The sequence below is a fragment of the Callorhinus ursinus genome, unplaced genomic scaffold (assembly GCF_003265705.2).
Source record: "Callorhinus ursinus isolate GAN/ISIS: 27379988/994484 unplaced genomic scaffold, GSC_fseal_2.0 scaffold42, whole genome shotgun sequence".
Classification (NCBI taxonomy): Eukaryota; Metazoa; Chordata; class Mammalia; order Carnivora; family Otariidae; genus Callorhinus; species Callorhinus ursinus.
This window is the reverse complement of record NW_027397104.1, coordinates 12,038,270-12,065,390: the sequence shown is the minus strand read 5'-3', so window position 1 is coordinate 12,065,390 and position 27,121 is coordinate 12,038,270. Positions and strand designations below refer to the sequence as shown.

General features: G+C 34.9%; 1 long non-coding RNA gene across 2 annotated transcripts; it reads left to right on the top strand.

Moving 5' to 3' along the window:
- The first annotated feature begins 9,831 nt into the window (after positions 1-9,831).
- Positions 9,832-25,678, top strand: LOC141370667 (uncharacterized). Of its 2 annotated transcripts, none has more exons than XR_012374919.1 (3): positions 9,832-10,166; positions 10,620-10,754; positions 25,616-25,678. It is a non-coding gene; the product is annotated as an uncharacterized lncRNA (long non-coding RNA). The 2 variants fall into 2 exon arrangements; XR_012374921.1 differs by lacking the exon at positions 25,616-25,678 and adding an exon at positions 22,657-22,705.
- Positions 25,679-27,121: the final 1,443 nt, after the last annotated feature.

Here is a 27,121-nt window from a genome sequence, read left to right as displayed (position 1 = left end):
AACTAAACTAACTTAAAAAACTAACTAAAAAAAGTTAAAACAGACAGAAAATAAAATAAAATTTGATTTGAATAAATTTACTGGATTGCTTTCCTATTTATTACATACCATTTCATGTTATACAAGCCCCACTGTCTATACATCAATTTGTTTCATCATTAAATATTTTTTAAACTTATACATAAAGGCACACAAAACATAACATAAAAAATAGGAAAACAGAAAGTGATAAAGTAAATCCTTGAGAAAATTCCTGTTTTGTAGAAACCTGATATATTTTCATAAAATGTGACCAGTGTTAAGATACAAAAGCAATTTTTAATGATGTGAATATCCACTACTCATAGTCAGATAAGTTAATTTACCTAGAGGTACATATTAGTAAAGTGGATGGTGAAAATACTACGTTAAGGTTTTTAGTTAAGAAAATTGTTTTGACCTACTTGGGACAAAAAGCATGGTAATAATTTTCTGTAATTTTCTATTTTACTTTGCCTAGGAACTTTTATTACAAAGGTACAAGCCATACCTTTACATTAATCTTTAACATTATTATTAGAATTTTTATGCTATTCTAAAATAGGAGTTGTGAAAATGTATTTTTTAGATAGATCAAAACTAATTTAATTTTGTCATAGGGAATACCTATAAATATTGAATATCAAACAATATAAGACACTGATAGCTTCAGCTTATTAGCAATCAATGATCACTTTGAGTCTTCAGAATTTTTTTCACAACTTTCTGATATTCCATTCCTGGTATACTATTTTTACTGAATCTTTCAACTGTTGATTGATTTCCCAGTGCAAACTGTAATACTGTCACTGTGAAGTCATCTTTATTATTATTTATTTAATAATATTATTAGTTTTTAAATACAAGTGAACCCTGTCCCCAATTTGAAAGTTCCTTTACAAAGTACTTCTTTTGTTTGCCTTTATTCTGAAGGAGTCAGTGACTCTGATTTCACATATTTTACTTTTTAACCTTCTAATTCCTTCTACATGAGGTTCTACTGGAATTCTCACAGGTGACTTTTTTGACCCAAGGACTAAGCTTTTGTGCTGATTCCCAAGAAAGAGAATGAAGATGGCTAGCTGCTACTCTCAGGAGCTACAGCTCATTGGAGCTGGAAGTTTTATGCTACAGATTCTCTTTCCGGTCTCTTCCTTTCTAGAGATCCAGGGCAAAACTTCAGCGCCCACCTACTAGGGTCTATATCTAAGTCCCAAACTCCTGAGGGCCATTGGCATTACCAGCTCTCACTTTCTGAACTGGTTTTGATTTTGCTCTTTGTTTCTAGCACCTAAAATTTCACTTAAGGAAGTTATTTCTTTTGAAAATTGTTATATTTTATCCAGAATCTCTATGTTTGTATCAGTTGGGCTGCCTTGCCACATCAACTCAAGTTACCTTTGGACAAAAGTCAACCCAAAGCATTTTTCAGGTGGAAATTTCACCACACATATCCACTTACTACAAACAGTCCACTTCCAGTACCAGAAGAATCAGACCAATTGGTACTCCTCCCCCACAACATAAATCCCATTAAAAAAAAGAATGTATTGTTTAGGGGCGCCTGGGTGGCTCGATTGGTTAAGCGACTGCCTTCAGCTCAGGTCATGATCCTGGAGTCCTGGGATTGAGTCCCACATCGGGCTCCCGGCTCATCAGAGAGCATGCTTCTCCCTCTGACCCTCTCCCCTCTCATGCTGTTTCTCACCTTCTCTCTCAAAAAAATAAATAAATAAATAAATAAATAAATAAATAAAATCTTTTTTAAAAAAAGAATGTATTGTTTATAGTTATCAACTATTATTATCATATAAATGAAATCATATTATATAATTGAAATTTGCTAAGGGAGTGGAACCTATATGTTCTTACAGGGGGAAAAAAAAGGCAAATTAAAAAGAAGAATGTATTGTTTAAAAGGCATAATCCTCTAATGGAAAGGGCACATCAAGTCCCAAGCAGAATATCCAAAAGTCACTCTTAGAGATATCATAACAAAATTTTAGAACCCCAAAGTAAAAGAGAAAAATTATAAAAGCTTCCTATGACAGAAATCATATCGATCCTAGCTTTCCTACTCATTACATTGAATGTAAGAAGATATTGTTTTCAAAATACTATCATTAAAAATGTAACTTAAAATGTTATACATTTATACCTAGAATGATTACTAAACTATCATTACAATGGACATATAAATATTACTAGAGGATGCATTTAGCAAGAAAAATATATACAGTAGAAAATGGGATACAAGAAGCAATCAGGAGGGGGAAAAATGACCTATTGTTACATCTAAAGGGAGTTGTAAAAACTTAGCAGAAATAGAAGCTAAAATCTCAAGTAATTAAAAAAGAAAAAACATGGTGAGCTTATTTTTTCACTTAAAGAGAAGATACATCAGTCAGAATCAGCTTCTGCCGTATATAGCAATAAGTAATCTAAAAACACTGAGCTTTATTATTTTCTCATGTAAAAAGTAGTTTTGAGGTAGGTGATCCAGTGCTAAGATGGTGACTCTACCAATATTTATATAACATTTATATTAAACATTTGTTTAATATTTAAACATATTTCTCCATCAACATGGAGAACTAATCAGCAGCTATAACATCTCCTTCCAAATAAAAATACTTTTTGCAAGCTGTCACTTTCTCCTTTTCCTTCCAGTATCCCATATTTTGTTGAAATCTTCTGGAGTTTTAATTTCTGGTTTTTATTATATTTTCAATGTGCTTCTACTTTTATAGATGTAAATTTTGTTGATTGTCTTAAGGTTTGTAGTCATACTCTCTGTCAAGTATGTTTAACTCTAATTTTTGCTGGCTTCTTTGCTCAACCCCATTTTTCATATTTTATCAGTTCAATAGTTCTTGACTTCATGTTTTCTTATTTGTTAGAGCAGATTAATTATTGTTTCTGAAAGACTTTCTGACCATCCTGTAAGGTGGAATATGTCACTGACTTGCACTTGGAAATGAATGATGTTTTGAAGTAAATAAATTCTACATTTACCATTTTGTTTTGGAATTTAAAAATATTTGCCCCCTTTTATTTTCAAATATCCTGAGTTACAAAACATAAATCCAATGCTAGTCTAACTATAATTCCTTTGACAAAGATCATTTTTGTTTACTGGCTTTCTTCATAAGAAACTCTTTATGAGGCTTTTTAACTTTGGAATTCTTCAATTTCTACATGGAGTCTGTAGATCTCCTTCACCAACACCACCAACAGCCAAGCTTGAGGTTTTATTCAGCTCAAGAAAATTATTTATTTTGTATTTCCTTTTCTCCATTTCCTTCACTTTTCCTACAACTCTTATTAGACAGATTGTCCAACTTCAGTACTGTCCTAATGTTCTTATCTCCTTATCTTTTCAAGGAATATTTTGAGACAATCTGTTGACCAAATCAAGATTCAATCTTTGGATGTGTTTATCCTAATATTCAGTCTGTTCAAGTTTCTTTTATTGTCTGTTTTCCTTTTTTTATTATCTGTTTTCTTTTTAAAATTTTGCCCACCATGTTTTTAATTTTCAGTGTGTTCTAAATGTTTCACTTTGGTATAGCAATTAACTTCTTATGACACTCTCTCAATAATCTCAATGGATTTGAATTATGTGTTTATCTTTTATTTCTCTGATAAACACTCCTATTCTGTATATTCATTTTTCTCCATTTTTAAAATTATTTATTTATTTATTTATTTGAGAGAGAGAGAGAGAGAGAGTGGGGGGAGGGAGCAGAGGGAGAGGGAGAGGGAAAGAATCTCAAGCAGACTCCACACTGAGAGCAAAGCCCAGTGCGGGGCTGGATCTCACAACCCTGAGACCATGACCTGAGCTGAAACCAAGAGTCAGATGCTTAACTGACTGAGCCACCCACACACCCATTGTTCTCTTTCTGTGATTAGTTCTCTCTTTCATGATGCTGAATTCCTCAAATACTTGATTCTTTGTTGTGATGCCATGTTTAAAACTGAAGGTCTTTATTGATCAGTACTGGTAGATCACATGAAATTCTCTGTTCAATCTCAGTGAGAGCTACATTTGTTATAGGTATCTTGGTCCCCTTTCTTGTGGTTGTAAAGTTGGGGTCAAGTACCTAATACGGGAGCAAGGGAATAGTCTTCAGGGAATCAGATTAGCTGGCTTAGAAAGTGAAGGAGCTCTCAGTCTTCTGTGGTAGCTATCATTTAACTCTGGACCTAACACTTCTCTGCTCCCACACATCCTCAGAAAGTGATCTGCTTCAAGATTTCCTCTTTCATTTGAAAAGCTGTGCTGGATGTTTTGACATTAAGATACATGGAGGATTAATCCACTGTAGATAGAGAGCCCTATAATTCCTCAAACTAATGAATATAATTTTAACTTATTGCTGATTTTACTTATTTATTTTTATATGAGGACATGTTTATAAAATGAAAAAAATGAGAATAGTAATATTTTATTTGCAAATATTTATAGTTTTGCCTACATTTAATTTTACAATTTTACTAATTTGAGGGAAATTTTCATCTATTATGATCTGGGATGATATGTATGTCATAGAAATTATGGGTTTCTTGAAAGCTTGAAAGCCTGAGATGCTAAAAGTGTTGTATTTTATAACTACTAATTAAAAATTTAACTAATTAATAATTTATTCATTATTATTATCCCAGAAAATATTTCAAAGAGCTATCATAAACTAGAGATGTTTATTTTTGCTCGGAGTATATGTTAACTTTTTTGAAATTAGATTCATAATTTTTTTTATTTTATATGTCCTGCATTTGTCTGTATGTCTACATCTATATCTATCTATACATATAATTGTTATTTTTCCCAAAAATGATAACCTTATGGAATGATGAACAATAAAACATGCATTCATATCCTGTTATGAGTCTTACTAGGAAATATGTTTTATTAATTTTAAAAGCACTAATCATCATTTACTCTCTCTGTCAGTTAAGGACACAACTCTTAATAACCATATTTCATTTTTTCCTTTCATTATTTTATCTTAATTCATCTACCTGACTCTTAAATTATTTCTATATTTCATTTCTATTTTACAAAGGATTTAATTAAAATGTCTTAGTATTCATAAAGTAAGTTTTTTCTTAGTAATCATCATGTGGATAACTTTTGAGTTAATGACATTTCCCTAATCTGGAATATTTTGGAATATTTAGCATTTTTTTAACAGCAAAGATTGAAATTAATGAAGCTGCTGAACTTTCAGCCAATAACCAATGATAATCTTTTTAATTTAAGATTTATTTATTTATTTTAGAGAAAGAGAGAGAGCCTGTGGGGAGGGGCAGAAGGAGAGAGAATCCCAAGCAGACTTTCAGTTGAGCACACAGCCTGGTGCAGGGTTCGATCTCACGACCCTGAGATCATGACCTGAGCCAAAATCAAGAGTCAGAGCCTCAACCGACTCACACCCAGGTGCCCCAGTGATAATCTTTCATATGCATTATATGGCTTGCTATGTTGCTACCTCACTAATGTGTATCATGTATTTTTTCACTGGATTTTATTGCTACAGCTTTGTATTCTTATGTAATGTCTATAATTATTGAGTTACAGGCAAAATAATTTTGAACAACTTAAAATGAGTCTTTTTCAATATTCATATCAATCTGTTGAATTAAGGAGTATATTGATATTAAAAGACTATATGGGGTCTTTTAAATTAATGACTTTATAGTCTTTTAAGTTAAAAGACTATATGGAGTCTTTTTAATTAATAACATAGTTTTGGAAAACTTAGTTTCTCAATTGTAGTGTAAGTTTTATGCTTTTGGAAGTTTTTTTTTCGCTTAGTTTTCCAACTTTTGCCTTTTGCAACAACTGTTCTACCCCCTTTAAAAATAAATGACCCAGTATAAGAAATAATTTTTGCTAGTTTTACAAGAAAAATCAACATAGTATATAACTTTTTTCTGGTTTAGTAGCTAATACAAAAAAAAGTAAAGGGTCTAGGACTCCAGCTGACAGATGCCCCAGACCTTCCTAAGGACAGGCTTCGAACACAGATAATTCATCATATATGTTGTTTGACTTCCCATAAAAACTTTATACTTAAATTTGTACCTCTTTTAATGAATGTCTTATGCAGCTCTATGCAAAACTTGGGAGGCTTTTTAAAATACTGAATTTAGACTGAAATAATTATCAGCACCATGCACAAGTGGGTCAAGCTTGGAAGAGAATTGCCCTGCCAGCTTTGAGTAAGACCCAAGAGGCAAGGCACAGAGCACATGATGTGGATCAGCCTTGTTTGATTATTCTCAATGAAGTTCCTCAGCTATTATGACCTAAATCTCTACTTAGGTTGCTTGTTTTCCTTGGATCATTGTTTTAAATGTGCTGAGTTGTTTAAGATCAGTCCTAGACAAATATTAAAACATCCATGAGTCTGCCTTACCTTTGGTAGCTCCCTTGAGTCCCTTCTGTACAGAAGGCTAATGTATTAGCTAGTCTTCTTTATGTCTTAAATAACCAAGAAAAATTGCTATGATACCCCAGTGATTAAAATTACTTATTTTTATAAAGTAAGTTTACAGTGTTACTTGTAAACTCATGCTGGACTAATTAAACACATCTTAGATTTTAGAACTGGTTCTCCAAGAAACTGTTGCCAGTTGATGGTGGGCAGTAGAGATTTAAGGTCAAGTCTACCACACAGTATGCCTGCTAATCAACAAAAGGATTTCTATTTCTTTTTTCTTTTCCCTTCCCTTTTCTCTCAGACAATCCAGTTGAGGACTCTGGAGACTTAGCTAAAGGCTAAGCCCTAGAGGGCAGGAGAAATAAAAAGCAGTAAAAGTACACATATTCTTATAGCTATTTTAAAAATTGAATTCATTACAAAAGCTCTCAATAAAAAATATTTCAAGGTCATATGATTTCATTGTTGAATTCTATCAAACTTCTAAGAAATAGTACCAATTCCAAAAAAATTCTTACAGAAACATAGAAGGAGGAAATATTTTTCAACCTGTTTTTATGAAGCCAAAACAACCATGACACCAAAATCTGGCAAAGATATTACAGGATAAGAAAATTAGAGACCAATGTCCCTCATGTACATGGATATAAAAATTGTAGACAACATATAGCAAATGGAATCCAGAATTACATAAAAATATAAGACATAATGACCAGGTAGATTTACCCTAGGAATGCAAGGTTGGTTTAACTTTAAGAAAACAACATAAGAGATGAATAAAAGTGATATAATAAAATTCAGAAAATGGCAAAATTATTTTTAAAATATAGAAGGGAACTTCTTCAGAAAACCTGGAGTCAGCACCCTACTTAATGATAAAATATTGGACCTTTATCCCTTACAGTAACAAGGCAAGAATATCCACTCTAATCATTTCTAATCAGCATCATACTGGAGGTGCTAGCCAGGGCAATAAGCAAGAAAATGAAATAGTAGTTATAAATATTGAGGAAGAAGAAATAAAATTGTCTTTATTTACATACAACAACATTGCTTAAATAGAAAATCCTAACAAATCTAAAAATAATCTACCAGAACTAATAAGTGAACTTAGCAATGTAGTAAGATGCCTATTTGTACCTCTCTGTCTTAAAGTGGATTCTATGTACCACCAAGCCATTGGCACTCCCAGTTTCACTTACCATACTCAATATATATATGTATTTTTAAAAATGTTTACTCTCTTTTGTGAAAATATAAAATTTCACAAAGGCTGAGATCTGTTATCTGTTTGCTTCACTAATGTATCATCAGTGCCAAGAACAGTACCTGATAAATGATAAACACATTCAATAAATACTTGTTGAATTTAAATGATTTGTATTTATGATTAAGAATAGAAAGGACTAGTTTTAGCTTCACAAAAGGAAGTTAACTGGTGAATGAATCATTGCAACTCCAATGATCTCACTCTTGTTTTGTAATGAATCAGGTTTACAAAGGCTTCAAAGTTAGTTATAAATGTTACCTTGACTCTGGCCTATGTGGTTAGAGCTTTCTTAATCCTTTTTCTTTTAAATACAGAGTACTTGTATTGTTTCACAAGAGTGCTGAACTGTTGTCACAGGAAAAAAAAAACAATCCTTAGAATACTGTCACAGTTTCTTCATAGAATGATCTTGTATATTAGTCCCTATATAGTTTCAATTAGTTTTATCCATATTTTCTGATTGATTTCTTTCTGCAGTTTAACAAGTCTCCTTACGTATTACTGAGTTAAACACTTTAAAAAAAAACAATACTCAAATGACTATCATTTCCTGAAGGGTCATGGATATATTGAATTGTTTAAATAGAAGGTCTTGGTCATTTCTGAGAATCTATTTAAAAGAGAATATATGTGTGTGTGACTGTGTGTGTATATATATATGTATATATACACTTAATTAAATTACTTTCACTTTTAGGTCAAATTCTTAAAAAATCTACTGCTTTGCCATAATGATCTATGTAACTTATGATTTTTTTTTTTTTTTTTTTTTTTTTGGTATTCACAGTGAAGAGTTGGAGTGACTCCACTGTAGTTACAAAATCTGTACTGGGAATTCAAGCTCATTTTGAAGGACTTTTTTAAAGAAATAAATGATTGAGAATGACTGACTTTTCCAGATGCATATATTGCTTGAGATTGGAAAGACAGTGATAAAGAAAGTTATTTGAGTCTTGTCAGAGTGATGAATTTAGACAATAAAGGAAAAAATATAAAAATTGACATGGGAAATATTTGGAACGTTTCAGCAATATAGTTACAGATGCCTGTTTGTGAACTTCATGGCACCACAGATTCTACATTCATGTCTACAGAAAAAGCCATTTTTCCATGCAAGACAAATTTGTCACATTAAAAATAGTTCACCTACCTCATATAAAATAAATTTCTCTCCAACAGACTTTACACTTCCAAAGCCCCTTGCTATTTAGTCCCATTTGCACTAAAATGTTCACATATGAAATGGCTCATAATTTGAAGGGCACTACCTACCTAAAATGATGGATCCCTGATTTACTTGGTAGATTTATGAAGCTGAGTCATGTTACTTTGCCAGTGCAATACTTATGTTCTAGAATTGTTTCATCGTATTTTATCAGACATATGAAGTAATGTTCTCTAGTAAATTTCCAAAAGTGATTTGCTACACTCTTAATTTTAAATTGCTTTCATTCATACAGAGATTCCCAGAAACCAAACACAGGCTATAGTTTTGTTTTTAAACCAATGCAAAACAATTTTCACTACAGAAATTTATCAATATGCCAATGAGGTTTGAGGGAAAAATATACCTCACTTAATAAAGTATTTGCAACTATAAGGAAGAAGGGAAAGAATTTTTAACAACTCTGCATACATACATATAAAATACTTAACACATGTCTATAAATCTGATAGCTCCCTTTTCATATTGGTGTGCTTGCTCATTATCTAATCTTTCAGGTTTTATTGTCTATGTTGCCATCCATTTACTTGACAGTAAAAGTCAGATGCTATTAAAATGTACTTGTGATTCATACTGTTATTTATATGATAGTCTTTCCTCTACCTCATGAGGGCTATGTACATTCCTTTCATTTATTTGTGTAATTTGTTCAAAGAACATAAGTTTCAAGTCTATTTCTCCTTAATTGAAAATAAGTCTTTCCTAGGCAGTCATTTTACAAAAGTAGTGTGAGTGGGTTTTCACCAGGTCTCTTACCTTTCACTGAAATGTCAGAATCTGCCAGTGAGATCATAAACCATGGAACTGTAAGATATAGTTCTACATTATCATTTCAGGAATCCCACAGACTTGGTGGGTGAAGGGGAAAGAATCAGGAGAACAAGAGCTCCCAGGAGAGAAGTCATCTCTATGTAGGATTTCTGGCCTGTATTTGTTGAAACTGCTTAGTCAGTGACCAGCTTTGCCTATTTAGTTTTCAGTGTGGCCTGGAATCTATTCTGGGACCCACCATGTCTGAGACTGGCTTTCTCCCCCAGCAGTTGCCCCTTTAACTAGAGACTGCCTGCTCCCATTAAGAGAGGATTATGTGCCATTGGGAAAAATTTAAATGTGGCCACTCAGAGTGGGAAAGCCTCATTTGAAAGCAACCTGTGCAACCCAGGGACTTTGGTTTAATGGAGTTACTCTTGGCTTGTAATCCCAGGTACAGATCCCACTAAGTGTTCTTAACCCCCAGTGGAAAGGGAGGTCCAAGTAAAAAATCCCTCATCTTAACTCAGAAGTCCAGTCCATGAGTCTCCAAATTTATAGGATAATTGGTAAATTCTGCCAATGATTTTACCTGTAATCCATAAATTTCATTTATTTATCCCAGTGTTTTATTCATTCAATGATTTGGTAAACCAATAATTATTATTTAAATAATTACTGTGTTCTAGATTATCTTCTAGACACTGGAGATACAGTAGTGAGCAAAAGAGACCAAATCCCTGCTTTTAAGTACTTGCTTTCTAATAGAAATATTGACCTACTTTCTCAGGAATGGGAGGTATGAGTCAACTCTAAATTATGTCCTTTAATCTAGCCCCAACCATCCTATATCTAACTGTAAATCCTCAATAATATTTATGTTGATCATCTTTTTATATTTTTATAGGGCTAATGTAAGGTTTCCTTTGTGTTTGAAGCTTTGATCATTTAAATAGTTTTTGGAGGATTACTCTGGAAGAATGGACTTCCATTTTCCCAGAAAGGAAAACAAATACCATTTGAACTCGATAACTTGAGTAAGGTATGTAGAGTCATAATTTTCTGTCTAACTGGGTCAGAAAAATAAGACTACCTTCCTCATCATAAAGATATTCTAATTCTGTTTCTTTCATTTCCTGTGACTCTTTCTTTCTTCCCATTCAATGGCAATTCTTAGATCAGGATTGTTGCTACAAGAAAATAAGGAAAGGGAATATTGAGGCGTAATGGTTTGAATAGAAAAAATATAATGTATATTTTCTACAGACGTTATACATGAACCTATATATAAGAATATGAATTCATTTTATTGACAAACATGTCTACAGCATGCTTATGCTAATTTATTGGATCAGATACATGGCAACACTGCTGTGCAAAAACAGGGCCAATACAATGTCTGAGGCATTCACTTTGAAAAATAACACTGATAATTATTGGCCAAGTAAATGTAACCATCAGAAACAGAAACTATCCTGAAATATATAGAAATTAGTTCCATAGGGAGAAAAAGAAAACAAACACCCAGGCTGCCAGCATCTACTTTACGGGTCCAAAACAGTGACAGTGTTGAAATCTTTTGGAAATTAAAGTTGTATTATATTGAATTTTTTATAAAAGTGTTGGAATATTTTTGGCTTCTGGATAGACTACAAACAAAATTCAATGGAAAAACAACCCCGTCTTTTTTCTTCCTTATGTAGGGAAAAACCTAGTTCTTCTCTCCTGTGCGTTTCTGCCCTGGGTGCCTGCCTCCTTTACTACTCACACTGGACACTTCACTTATGACACTTCTGGTCACCAAATGCATGGAAGTTTTCCCCACAACAAGCAATTCTCTGGGACCCCAGCAGGGTTTCTGGGAATATAACTCAATTCGGACACTATCTACCTGGTGATAGCATCAGATTCCACAAGTTAAGGGCTCAGTCCAAGACCTTCCTCCCATCCCCTCATATGAGATACCAGTCACAAGTCCAGATTATCACTTGTGTCTCTGACCAACTGGCTATAGATTGGAGGTTCCAACAACCCCCTCTTTGGGTTGGATTAATTTGCTAGAGCAGCTCACAGAACTCAGGGAAACACTTGTTTACTTGTATGAGTTTATTAAACAATTTGATAAAGAATATAGATGAATAGCCAGATGAAAAGATACATATAGTAAGTCTGGGAGGATCCTGAGCACAGGAGCTTCTGACCCAGTGGAGTTGGTGTGCGTCACCCACCAGGTGTCGAGGTGTCTGCCAACCTGGAAGCTCTTTGAACCCTATGCTATTGGGATTTTATGGAGGCTTCCCCAAGTAGACATGATAACTCAAACTCTCTTTCTAGCCTCTCTCCCTTCTCTGGAGAAGTAGGGGTGGGGAGGACTGAAAAATTCCAAGCTTCTAATCATGGCTTGGGCTTCTGGTGACCAGCTCCATCCAGGATCCCACCAGGAGCTCACCCAGAGTTGCCTCAATAAAATAAAAGATGCTCCTAGTGCTCTTATCACTTAGGAATCTAGGAAACAAGGGTTTTAGGAGCCCTGTGTCAGGAGCCAGGAACTGGGGGCAGAGACCAGTATACACATTTTCTGTATACATACAAAACCATTCCCAATATTAAAATTGACTCATCTTAACCAAATGTTATAGTGTTGCCCCTTTTTCATTTCATTTCATTTCATGGTCAGAATTTGGCAAATGGAGAGGAGGCATACTACTAGCTGTTTGTCAAAAACAGGGAGGTAAAACCCTCCCAGGGTGGGATGTATAGCATCAATAAGGAAGTACCAGCGGAGCCAAACTTCACAAAACAGTTAACAGAACAGAAAGAAATAGTAAATGGAAAAACTATCAGTGTGGTAACAAACAATTTCCTGATAACTAAAGCTGATAAAGCAGCATATACATGAACATAGACTTTAAATTTGAGATGAGGGTGATTTGGGAAGGGCAGTGCCCTGTCAAGTTTATTGTAGATAGCTCTTTTAAGGTGGAAACATTTTATTTTATTTTTTTAAGATTTTATTTATTTATTTGACAGAGTGAGACACAGTGAGAGAGGGAACATAAGCAGGGGGAGTGGGAGAGGGAGAAGCAGGCTCCCCACCGAGCAGGGAGCCCGATGCGGGGCTTGATCCCAGGACCGTGGGATCATGACCTGAGCCGAAGGCAGATGCTTAACTACTGAGCCACCCAGGCACCCCTGAGGTGAAAATATTTTTAAAAAGAGTAAACACAGGCTATATTATTTGGATAACAGAATATTTGTATGGAGTTCTTTTAAAATGGTTTCCATGGTCATCAGTTCATTTGCAAGTGATATGAGGTAAGGCAGGAAAGGTACTATTATTCTGAGATTCATGGGGGCAATTGACTGGTTCAGCAAGAATTGGAGCAGAGATCCAAATCTAAGCCCTCTTTCCATAACAACTATATCGCTCCATACATGTGCTACTGTGTTTGGGGAGCTTAATATGTAAGTGTTAATTGTGCTCAGCATACACCCACAATCTCAAATTCTTATTCGACAAATGAAAGTGACAATGGACATATGCAATATTAGGTATTTTGGGGATCTTCATGCAAACTGTAAGAACTACCTAAAATTGAGAACTTATATAATAACAGAGCAATTATAAGAACACCAAAGTTGCATACAGTCTCATTTTTCTTTCCTCAACAAAACAAGCAAAAGCAATGAATCCAATCTCTCTCTGGAATTTCTAAAGATACCTTTATCTCTGGTGTCCTGAAATTTCATTTATTGTAGTGATTTGGAAAACCTAGAGTGTTTAAGTATAGAAACTCATTTTCTAGGATAATTTATCTCCTAACAGTTTCATTGTTTTCTCCTTCTCAAACTCCAGTTAATCAGATATTGCCCTTCCTGCAATAACTGTTTGATTTTCACTCTTCTCCCTGGTTTTGTAGCCTTTGCCTTTCTGGTTCCACTTTGGGATTATTTCTCAACTATGTATTTTGAGACTTTCACTAAACTCTAATTTTCCTGCTTATACATTTTACCTTTCCAGGGCTATAGTTTACCTTCTGATTATTCCTTTGCAATAACTTCTGTTCTTATTGCATGGATACAATATCTTCCTATCTCTATAAGGTATTAATTATAATTATTGGCAATATTCTTTTGCTCTTTCCATTGTCCTTTCTTCTTTTGTTTATTTTTGTTATTATAATATTTATGTGAAGTTTTTATCTTTTTAAAGATTTATTTATTTATTTGAGAGAGAGAGAGAGCATGAATAGGTGGAGGGGCCGAGGGAGAGGAAGAGAGAGAATCTCAAGTGGACTCCATGCTAAGCATGGAACCTGACATAGGGCTCGATCTCACAACCCTGAGATCATGACCTTGAGATCATGAGCTGAGCCAAAATCAAGAGTCAGATGCTTAACCAACTAAGCCACACAGGCACCCCTATGTGAGGCTTTTTAAAAATGTGTTTTGGTCTGTATTTTTTATTCATACTTAAAAATGAAGCACAAGAAAGTTTTTAGACTTTCCATGTAGATGAACAAAGAAAATCTATTTTTCTCTACTCTCTCAACACTTCTGACACCAAATGTTTGGGTTTTTCACACTAAACAGTTCTTCAGTTCTTTGCAGACACCAAGTGGGTGTCCTACAATTTAATTCATTTGGACAGTAATTACTTGTAATTAGTGCAAGCCCAAAGGTTAAGGGCTCGGTCCCACAAAACTGCCCCCCACTTTTGAGGCCAATCCTAAGTCCATAAGAGCAGCACAAATTAATGAATGATCCAAGGTAAGCTTAACAATAAGAGTGCAAAAAAATTATGAAAAACTTGACTGAAAAAAGAAAGATAACAAAATGCAAAGTTATCTTTATGTTAATTTGTAAATTGAATTCAATCCAAATAAAAATACTAGCAAGTTTTATTTCTCAATCAGACTAGAGAAGTTGTTACTAAAATTGACATATAAATGAACATTCTATGACATAAAACTGTCATAGACTAACATTCAAGACTAGCTGTGAAAACACTAAAAACAAAAAGCTGTGATGGTGTACTAGCCTTCCAGCCATTAAAACCTCAGTAATAGAAATAGTATGTTACTTGTGCATGAATAGACAAATAAAACTGTGGAATTGAATAAAAAGTCCAGAAATAAGCCGAGGCACATACAGATATTTAATATCTGATAAAGTTAACATTTCAAATCACTGGGGCAATGGTGGACTTTAAAGAAGAATAGAACCATGGTAAATGATTAGCCATTGGAAAGAGGAAATTCAATCCTCACCTTACATTACACCCAACAGAAAAAAAAATAGGTAAAGACATGAACAATTCCTATTAAATTTCTATTTAATGGCTCTAAACAATTTCTATTAAAATAGCTCTTAAATATATGGAAAGATATTTACTCTCAATCATACTTAGGTGCCTCTAAATAAAAATTATAATGAGATATTTATAAGATATCATATTAGCATAAATTAAAACATATAACAATAAATTTCCAATAAAAACTACTAAAAAATAAGAATTTTCTGTTAGAGTAGTTGCAGGGAGACAGGGACTCTCTTACATTTATTTTTCGACCCTACATTTCCACTTCTTGAATTTACTTTGAAGATAACTCTTCCAACATAGGGAAACATATATGTGCACAAGATTATTCATTACAACATTGTTTGTAATTGCATATTGAAAATAAAATGAATGGCCATACATAAAAGAGTGGTTGTGTAACCTATAGCACACATAACATGGTACAGTGCAGCTATATAAAAGGTTTAGGCACATGTTTGTGAACTGATATGGAGGGGTTTTCAAGATACATATTCCCAAGGGGAAAAGTACCTAGAGCTTTACGTTTCTCTTAAAACCAAAATAAAATATATGTATATATAGCATATAATATATGTATGTAATAATATATGTATATTATATAAGCATACATATATGTGTATTACTATATGTATAAAATACATAAAAACAAATTGTATATATTTTCTCTGTGCATAAAGAACAGAAAAGGCAAATAGAAACACAAAGAAGAAGGGGCACCTGCGTGGCTCAGTTGGTTAAGCAATTGTCTTCGGCTCAGGTCATGATCCTGGAGTCCCGGGATTGAGTCCCGCAATGGGCTCCCTGCTCGGCAGGGAGTCTGCTTCTCCCTCTGACCTTCACCCTCTCGCTCTCTCTCTCTGTCATTCTCTCTGTCTCTCAAAAATAAATAAAATTAAAAAATATATATTTAAAAGAAAAGAAACACAAAGAATAAACTAGAAATGAATGAGATTGGTTTCTTGTAGGAGGTGGGTGGAAACAGGTTGCCAACGATGGATATTAAAATGGGAGAGAATGGATACAAGTGACATTTAATATAAACATATAAGATATAGCTATCTGAAATGCATTTTAAATTAGCCACTCCAGCTGCTTATTAGCAGCTTTGAAGAAGGATTTCTCCAAGGAAAGCTTTAAAACCAAAGGCTAAAAGGAATTTTTTGGATTATCTGTGGATTTGGTATTCTTGGTTATCAGGAACTGTGTGTCCTCTCGAGATACAAATGAATAAGCAAAACTCTAAGTCAGAAGTCACCTTCTGCAAAGCTGGCCTTACATAGTTATTTTAGATTTTTCAAGAGATTTAATTTATCGTATGTTTTTATATACACTATAATAAATTGGTTATATTGTGGCTCAATTTTTAAAATTTATTTCTAAACACTACAAATGTTGTCTAAAAAATACATATGTAAATGTTTGATTAAAAAAGATTATTATTGAGATATTTTTCTCATCAAATCTCCAGAGGCATAGTAACTGGTAATGGTAGTTTCGAAGTATAGTCCAAAAAAAGAAAAATAAAAGTGAAAGCAATTGCTTCTAAGCGTCTATTCTGTTTGAGGTAAAAGAGAAAAATTCTGGAGAGGAGAATAATGTTATTCAAGAAGATTTTCTAAATAAAGATTTTTAGGCCAATGGTAAAAATTACAGGAATCAATTTAAACCAGTTTTACTCCTCTTGGAATTTAAAAATCAAGCCGTTAAAATTAACAGTTGCAGCGTTAACAGTGAATGCCTGTTAAAAATGAAGCAGTTAATCACCAGGAGCAGCATATTAAAACTGTTAATTTGTAGGTTTGAAACTTCCTTTTAATTAGAGCTGTAGGAAAAGTTTCTTATTCAAGGTAAATCTGAGATATCATGGCTCTCTGTCATGCTTGGAAATTTCACACACACACACACACACACACACACACACACACACTAAGTCCTATTTTAGAGGGCATGGCTGGGGTGATAAAGGGAAATTCAAGTGCTTGATTTCGGAGGATTAACCTGTTTGTTTTCTCTTGACCTTTAAATGTAAACCGTACCTGAATGGCGATGCTTTTGATTTCTGGGAAGTGACAAAAACCATTAGACTGGGTAGGCATTTTGCAGAGTGAGTGAATTGCATCTAGATGACACAAATACTGAAAGAGAAAACAAGAAGACATTTCTGGAAACAAGATCTAAAAAGCTACCATCATTGAGGCAGCTTTCAGGACTAAAGGAGTTGTTGATAACCCTGTATTTGAAGTCAATAGGTTTTGGTCCCTGGGGCCAACTTCTCTGACCATTACCTGTCTGATTGTAGTTTTGTCTGGGGAAGGTGAGTAAAATGCAGGCTACTTGGCCATGGCAAATGGAGATTCTGATTCCTTCAATTTGAGGTTAGCCAGGAATTTGCATTTGGGTGTGCATCCTAGGAGGTGTTTATGCAGGTGCTTCAGAAACTGACTTTGAGATATGCTTCCTTTGTCTCTCATTCTCCAGAATGCATTTAGCCTTTGATTTTGGTGAGCTCTCCATATGAATGAGAAGAACCAGCAGAAATCAGAGGGCATGGTAGAAACTAAATTTATAAATAAATGACAGTCACAAGTATTGTGAAATCTGTATTGAGAGATGAAAATAATAATAAGCAAAAGAAATGAAGCCATTTCTTTTTTTAAAAAGATTTTATTTATTTATTTGAGAGTGAGAGAGAGCATGAGCAGGCAGAGGCAGAGAGAGAAGCAGACTCTCCACTGAGCAGGGAGCCCAATGCAGGACTCTATCCCAGGACCCTGGGATCATGACCTGAGCAGAAGGCAGATGTTTAACCGTTTGAGCCATCCAGGTGCCCAAAGCCATGATTAATATAGGTACATCGATAGCAACTAATTAAATAAAACATGCAGTGAAAATGGACAACCAAAAAAACCCAGCAACCAGGAAAAGCTACATCAAACTTCATGCTATTGAGTCTAATCATGTACTTCTAATTCTATTTACGAATAAAATGACAGCAAAGATTTTGTGTATACGTGTATGGAGCAATTTATCACTCATTTGGTGCCTAACCAGATGAAAACCTATTTCTAGGTTCTCAGGTACACCACAACAGATGGGATAAAGAAGATACTCTGTAAATGTTTCTTGAATGTGATCATTTCCCACTAATACTGCATGATTTTCATTTCTTTCCACATGTCACAGTCCAGGTAAAATACCCAAGTATGGGCATCCACCATGGTCACAACAGCGGGACAGGCCGGTAAATAAAGATGCAGGTGCTGAGTCAACCAGATTTAACCGCCAGCATTTACCAGCAGTGTGCTGTATTCACACAATGATTTCACTCCTCTAAATCTCAGGATCCTTAATTATAAAATCAGATAATAAAACTATCTTAGAGTGTTTCATAGATTAAATTAGCATTGTTTGTGTCACATAATGCATAATAAATACAAATGAGTCTTTGGAACAGCAATATATGCAGTATGAAATTTCTATTTAATGAAGAAAAAATGTTTTCATCATATATATATGCTAGAATATTAATTCTGTTGATGAGTGTTATGTCAGAAACCTAGAAATCCAAACTATGCCACTACATTGTAATATAAAGATAATTAAGGAAAAAGCATGTATTCTTTTTTTAATTTTTATTTTATTATGTTATGTTAATCACCATACATTACATCATTAGTGTTTGATGAAGTGTTCCATGATTCATTATTGCGTATAACACCCAGTGCTCCATTCAATACATGCCCTCTTTAATACCCATCACCAGGCTAACCCATCCCCCCACCCCTCCCCTCTAGAACCCTCAGTTTGTTTCTCGGAGTCCATAGTCTCTCATGGTTTGTCTCCCACTCCAATTTGCCCCCTTCATTTTTCCCTTCCTGCTATCTTCTTCTTCTCCTCCTCCTCTTCTTCTTCTTCTTCTTCTTCTTCTTCTTTTTTTAACATATAATGTATTATTTGTTTCAGAGGTACAGGTCTGTGATTCAACAGTCTTACACAATTCACAAAAACATGTATTCTTAATAATGATAGGAAAAGATCAGTCAGGAGTAAATGCTGCAAAGGGGCACCTGGATGGTGCAGTCGGTTGAGCATCCAACTCTTTGTTTCAGTTCAGGTCATGATCTCAGGGTCATGAACTCGAGCCCTATCTTGGGCTCCATGCTCAGCACAAAGTCTGCTTGGGATTCTTCTCCCTCTGCCCATCCTACTCACTCTCGCTCTCTCAAAATAAATAAATGAATCTTTAAAAAAAAAAAAGAAGTAAATGCTACACCTAACTCAGTAAAACAGCAAATGTATATTTATTGAAATACACAAACTCACGTACACATGTGCATGAATATATACACATACCACGTAAGTCCAGTAACACTTTTCTATGTATAGGAATGACTACAGTTATTAACAACTTTTTTGGGATGTAAGTGACATATACTAAGCTGTATATGTTTACAGTTTGCAATTTGGTAAGTTTTAGCACATGTATGCATGTGTGAAATATTGACATTAATCAGGAATGATGTGTCATCCTCAAAAGTTTCCTTATACCCCTTCGTAATTTCTCCCTTTCTTATTCATTTTTTAAACATCTGTAGAATATATGATGTCTCTTCTTGCATTGCTGATTTTAAGAATCCGTGTCTTCTTTATTCCATCTTGATTAGTATGACTAGAGATTTATCAGTCATGGGTTTCTTTTTCCTATGGAATTTTGTTTTCTAGTTCTTTGACTTTTTTTGTGTTTAAAATACCTTTACTTAGTAGTTCCTCAAAATGGAAGTTGAGATCAGCCATCTTGAAACCATTTTTTCCTAATTTAAGCTTTGCATGCTATAGATTTCTCTCTAAATGCTTCTTTAGCTACGTTTCACAAATTTTGGAATGTTTTGTTTTGAGGAGATCAAAGTTAGCCTTCATCTTAGAGCTAATTCACCCCACTTCTGCATGTGGCCTTGTCTAGTCCCTACTTACCTACTTGTGAAGTCAATGAAGTTTCTCCTCTCGGGCTTCAGAGGAACATAATAATTGCCAACTCCGTGTCTGTTCTGGGATTTACTTTCCATACAGCAATCCTATTCAGTGTTCTTGCCTCTTAAGTTATTCTTATCCAACAGAGTTGGGCTTTACCCTCTGCATGTAGACACTTGTGTCTAGATTCAAGGGGACCCCTATAAGGATTTCTGGACCTCTTTCTGTGCCTACCCTATCCTTGGTGAATGAATAAAAACAGGTAATGACTTTAATGGCTCACTCTAGACATTTGGTTGCTTATTAGCATAGCGTTAAAACTTATAGAGAAAAATAATATTTTGAATTAATTTGCCTCATGGGAAAAGAACATGGTACTTATTTCTAGAAGATCAAAAATATCTTTTCTACATTTCCATAGCACACAGATGAACTTAATAAAAGAACAGCAGTATGAGAAAAGAAACGTTGTTATTCTAAAATAGTTAACTTTGCCCCATTATGTTAAACATTTATAAACAGTGCTGATCAGCATAGTACCAAGTGGTGAGATACAGCACACATTATTATAAAAACCTCTCATGTAAATCAAACTTCTTATCCTTTCTTAAGAATTTACATTATTTTCAACAAATACTCAAACCTCACAAGTATACATTATAGCCTAAAATTATTTCATTTTCCAAACCAGGAAGAATATGCCTCCTCTACCTAGGGTTGAGGATAAGAAAATAGATCTTTCTGTCAATAAATTTTAAAGAATTTTTTAAACAAAAACAAAAAAGAATGTTTTTATATGGAGGGATTTGCATATGCATATAAAGTAAAAATATGCCTTTTGAAACTTACTGTTCTTTTTTTAAGATTTTATTTATTTGAGAGAGAGCAAGAACAAGAGAGAGCATGAGCAGGGGGGAGGAACAAGGGGTGAGGGAGAAGCAGACTCCCTGCTCAGCAGAGAGCCCGATGTAGGACTCAGTCCCAGGACCTTGGGATCATGACCTGAGCCGAAGGCAGACGCTTAAGCAACTGAGCCACCCAGGTGCCCTAAAACTTATTGCTCTTACTATCTCTTAGTTGCCTAAAAAATACATTTTACAAAATTTCACAAATTCTATTCTAGTAACAAATAATACAGTGTCTATAATACACATTTGGCTGTTACCATTTATGCATCTTAGAGAATATTAATTCAATAAAATACATATAACTCAAACTATATTGTTCAGAACTTGATATTTAATTTAATACACTACTACCAGTTATGCTGATTTTGAGCATGATGAGAGTTACAATCATAAATGCAAAAGCTTCCATTGGAAATTACATTTGACAATTGTTGGGTAAATCTGTGTACTTAAGGGATCTGGACTATTTACTAATCATTGTTTTAGCCACTATAAGCATCAAGTATAGGTATAGTTGAATTCCCATTCAAAATGTCCTCAGATGAGAACAAGTATGTCATAAACTACTAAGCAAATCATTACTTTTTCCCTTCTAAAGTGTCTGATACCATAGATATCACCAAACTTGTAGAATTTTATTCTCATATACATTTGAACTTGCTCCTTACTTCCCAAAGTGTCTCCCCTGTTCCATTCCTCAGTGGACTTTCTCCTCTATTTAAATGCTATACAAAGTAAGAGCTCAGTTTGAGCCTAAACATATGCACAAGTCACTACCCAGAGCATCACTTACCATGGTCTCAGTCTTTTAAGAATGAAGGAATTTTTGCGACACCTGGGTGGCTCAGTCAGTTAAGTGATTGTCTTCGGCTCAGGTCATGATCCCAGGGTCCTGGGATCGAGCCCCGCATCAGGTTCCCTGCTCAGCAAGGAGCATTCTTCTCCCTCTCCCACTCCCCCTGCTTGTGTTCCCTCTCTCACTGTCTCTCACTCTGTCAAATAAATAAATAAAATCTTTCTTAAAAAAAGAGTGAAGGAATTTTCCAGTCCTTATGTAGCAGAAAATTGAAATATTACATAATGGAAAGTTTTAGTTGGCCTAAAATTGATGACTAGCTTAATATATTTTTCATTCCTTTTATATCCCAGCCCTCTATTCTACTAAGGCTAAGCAAGTTATAACCATATAAGACCAGATGATTTAAGTCCAGATATACCTAGATTCAAATCTCAATGCACACAGTTAACTATTTGCATAATATTTGGTAAATAACATAAACTGAATCATAATGGAGTTAATGATCATCTTAGTTTCACAAGTTTATGAGAATTAAAAGCAAGTCATACATACAAAATTGGGACAAAATAGGAGCTCAATACATGGATATATTATTCAAGTAAGTTTTAAATAAACTAGATGGCTTTGGAGTTAGTCAAGTCGGAGAAGAATGAACATCAGAATAGACAGTTTTCCTGGAGAAGTTAAGATCTGTAATACTCAGAGATTTTAGCATTGGATGGTCGGTATCATGGATAACTCTCTGTGACAAAATGATTTTCAGGCACTCCATTTCTATCTGAGCTTTCATCTTTAGAGGTCCAGGGTGATTCTTTACTGCTACCTTTCTTTGAGAATGGGCTCTTTTTAGAGGACTTGTCTCTGTGGATTTGTGGAATTATATTTCTCCTTAGAGCTTTTGGTCTTCATCAACTTTGTCTGGTTTATTTCTTTTTTTCTTTGATAGATTGACAAGATTCTCCCAGGTGCAGAACCCTCTTACACTGAGAAAGCTCATCCATCATGTTCTTATCTTTTTTAGGTAAGAGAGTACTCATGCCAGGATACAATCCTGATTCCTTTTTACTGCAAAACACCATGTGAATGGAACAACACAAAAGCACAATACTTTCAGTGTGCAATAGTACCACTAATTATAGGAAGGATTGTTCCATCTTTGGTACATTCTCCCTCACCATTTCTCACATCTGCTCTATTCCTGGACTCTGCTTTCTAAGAGGAAATTTCTGTTTGTGTGTTATTCCTTAAATGAACATTTCTGTCATAACTCTAAGATATTTTGTGCTTTATCGCAATTTCAAGAAACACAGAATTTGTTCTTGAAGCTAAATAACCCCTCTTATATTTTTGTTATCAATTGCAAAAGAATGTTTCTTACAATATAACTCATTCCCACAAAATGAAATAGCAATCGTTTAAGTGACCCATGTGTCATTTTTTTTAGTTTTGAGTGTATTTAAGGGGGGAAATACCTAATAGGACTTCATAAAAGGAGAGATTTTTTATTCACTCTAACTTGACACATGATGAGACTGGTGAATAATTTCCAATATTAAAAACTAAGAGGAAAAATGGTATTTTAAGATCTCAGCCCTCCAGAATTTTTCTCAGAGAGAAAATTTGTCTGGTTTTGGATATATGATAATGTACTTATTTTCTGTGACGTTGAGGCTGAGTATATCCTAAAGGATTGAGACTAAACCAAAAAGTATCTATCTATCTATCTATCTATCTATCATCTATCTATCAATCTATATTCCTGCTACTAAACAAATATGATGAATGTGATTTTGGGTGAGTGGTTGTGGTTTAGCAAGCTTGGGATGAAAGAAGTTGAATCAAATATGTGCTGGTAGGCCAGGATTCTAATAGTAGGGTGAGCTGGGTAAAACTTCTGAGAAAAGGAATGAATGGCAAAGGAATTTTTAAGAATGTGAATTAATGATACTAATGATACTAATATGCTACTTGTCTAGGAATATGATATTTCCACTGTGTCCAAACATCAACAGGTGTTTGGACAACCTTACTCTAAGTCTTATGTTACTACTTCTGGATGGAAGCAAAAATAATTGGGATCTAATAGAATAAAGAAATGTGGAAAAGTAGAATAGGCACAGGTTAAAAGAATCCTAAAGACCGAGGGCAGGCGTTTGAGGCATGGGGGTACCGTGGAGAAAGAGAAACCCCTGCCCCCCTAAAATAAATAAATAAATGCACACATTAGAAGAAACACTAACTTTTTCACTTGAGGAATTTGTCAAATTTCATAAAAACTTCCAAAGACAGATTGTCTTCGTTGGCATATAAGAGGCAGCTAAGATCGCCTTCGTTTTGTATGGTGTCTGATAGTTTTAACATATAATTTGTCTTCACTATGTTTACTGTAGTCCACCCTTATCCACAATTTCACCTCCTGCAGTCTCAGTCCCCCGCAGTCAACTGCAGTCCAGAAGCAGGTGGTCCTCCTTCTGATGGAGCGTTAGCAGGTGAGTAGTAGCCTAATGCTATGTCATGGTGTCTCTGCCATGCCCCTCACTAGATCTCATCACATAGGCATTTCAGCATCTCACGGCCCAAGAAGAAGGGTGAGTGCAGTACAGTAAGATATTTTGAGAGCAAGAGACCACATTCACAGAGCTTTTTATTACAGTATGTTGTTATAATTGTTCTATTTTATTAGTAGGTATTGTCATTAATCTCTTCTTATGCCTAATTTATAAATTAAACTTTTTGATAAGTATGCATGGGTAAGAGAAAACATGGTGTATACAGGGTTTGGTACTGCCTGCAGTTGCAGACATCCACTGGGGGTCTTGGAACATATCCCCCCACAGAAAAGTGGGAACTGCTATATTAAAGTTTCCCATTAATTTATGTTAGACATGCTTAAAACTAACCATGCCAATGTGTTCTTAGAACATGCTGAGGGCACTTTCATAATATGGACCTTATAAAAAGAAGTTTACATTCTAGAAGTCAAATGAACATACAACCACTGCCTTTATAAATTTAGTGTCTTTGGTTTTAAGAATAAATGTAGGTGACTTTGCTAATAATAGTGACATCCAGACACCATATCCATAAAGACTGTCCTTCATTTTATAGACACAATTATTAAAAAGGACTGTCTTTGTTTCTCAGCCACCTTTCCAAATTTCATACCTCTACATCTCAGCTTTCCCTTAAGATTCAGATTTTTATCTGCAGCTTTAAACTCAAACACACCTAAAGTTGAAATCATGTCTCCCTTTGGTTCTCCCAAGTTTGCACCTCTTCTCAGTTTTCCAGCTATGCCAATAATAGCACCATTTACTCATTTGCTGAACAATAAACATGGTCTCACCCTCTCTATTCCTCTAACCAGTTGCTTGTCATAAAGCATCTTTTTCTTCTCTCCCCTGTCATGACCTCGGTTCCCATTTCCCAACTTTATCTCACCTCCACTCTCATTCCCTCCAATTCATCCCCTTCATGATCATGCTAGAACACAAATCTAATTATGTTCCTCTCAAGGATATTTTTGAAAAGCTTGCCTTTTGCTGTAATTTTAAGAAAACTCTTTAAGATTACATCTTGGACAATGTTCATCAGCCTATTGTTTTAACCTCATCATGTAATACTTCTCTAAACATCCTTTATACTCTAAACATATCTGAACATTTCTTTCATTCCAAGCACGGAATATTTATTCTCACTTCCATATTAGATCCTGACATTCTTTTTCCCTCTACTCCGTGAATGACTACTCATTCTTCAACACCATGTTAAAGTGTCACTATCTCTCTAAGACAACGTAGAGATTTAACTAGCAAATAAAAAAAGTAGCTGCTACTGATTAATACACTAATTGGGAATTTATTAGTATGTGCAAATCTCTCAAGTGACAAAGGTGATTTTCTTAGATTTAGGTATGTTTGCTACCATTTCATAGCATATTGAAGAGTGAGATGACTGGGCAGGAGAATTCCATGGTAAGTCACCTTACTGCAATGAGGCACCTGAACACTTCTGGCAAATAGTTGGTGTTCTTTAATGCCTACAAACAAAAGTTGTTGATACAGCCATTTGAAGGGAAAGTTAATGACTCTGCTCAGGAAATGCATTTTTAAGAGAAGGGATTAGAAACAGCTTTGCAGGGTCAGCAGAGCACAGTAGGCTAAGGATATGCCTGAAGAAGATTGGGGTCATAAAGCCTATTGCACTGGGGAATATTTGCATTTGGCAAAAGATATACCTTCAGTAAGCTTGGGGAAATAGCAGAAAACATCCTACATGAAGAAGATTCAAGCAATAAAAGGAAATGTCAATGTGCCTCAAAAGATGACGAGGCTAAATGGGAATTAATTCTCTACCAGGAAAGTAAAAAAAAAAAGCCATCTGGCTAAAACATTGCTGAGGAGAGATCAGATACACAATTGGGACACCCATGAAAAGGGAGACCTAAGTCAACTAAAGGAGGAAGAGCATGGGCTTAAATTAGAAACAAATGAGATAGCTCTGCCAAGAGATATTTTTTTTTAAAAAAGAATTTTTTTCTAGATGGTTGGGATATATAGAGAGAATAGTTTTTTCCGAGTTTTACAGGGAGCCAAGCTTTGAACAGATGGAGTGGGTGGGGGAGATCGTAGCCCAGCAAACGATGAGAACAAGAACTACACCTAACTTAATCCAACCCCGTCATTCTGCAGATGAGAAAAGCTGAGGCTCCAACAGGGGAAGATCTTGCTCTAACTTACACTCCAGTGTTGATACCAGCGAGAATTGGTACCCAAGCTACTTCACACCTAAATAAGGCAGTGTATTTCTGGAGAAATTCCCTCCATGACCATATGAGTGGAACTCTTCTGGTATGAATATTAGTGTTCTTTTTGTCTCTTAAGATACAGCTATCTTGATGAGATGTACAAAACTGGAGAGATCAGCCACAAAATGGTGTGTGGGATAAATTTGTCCTCTTGCTTGGCCTTCACTAATGGGTCTTGCTATCTAAGGTCATTCCTTAAGATGTAGGAAATGTTGGGGTTCAGAGCTGATGGCCAAGAAATAATTCTTGAACTGTCTTTGGTGCAAAAGGGTGGTTTTCTTAAAGTACAGGGACAGGACCCCTGGACAGAAGGAGCTGCACTGAGGTTGTGATGGGTGACTGATAATATATGATCAAGTCGGGAGGGGGTGAGGGGAAGTGTAAGTCTTTAAAGAATTTTGGAAGCAAGGTTCCCAGGACCTTGAAGGTGCTAGCTATTGGTAGGAAAAGGTCATTCATTACCGTCTAATAAAACCCTGGTCATGAGACCCTTCAGATGTATGTCGGTGGGCCATATGCTTGGAGGATGATTGCTAACGTGTATCTTGGGGGGTAGAGATAAAGGAAGTTTCCAAAGGAATTTTTACCTGTCAAAGAAGACTTC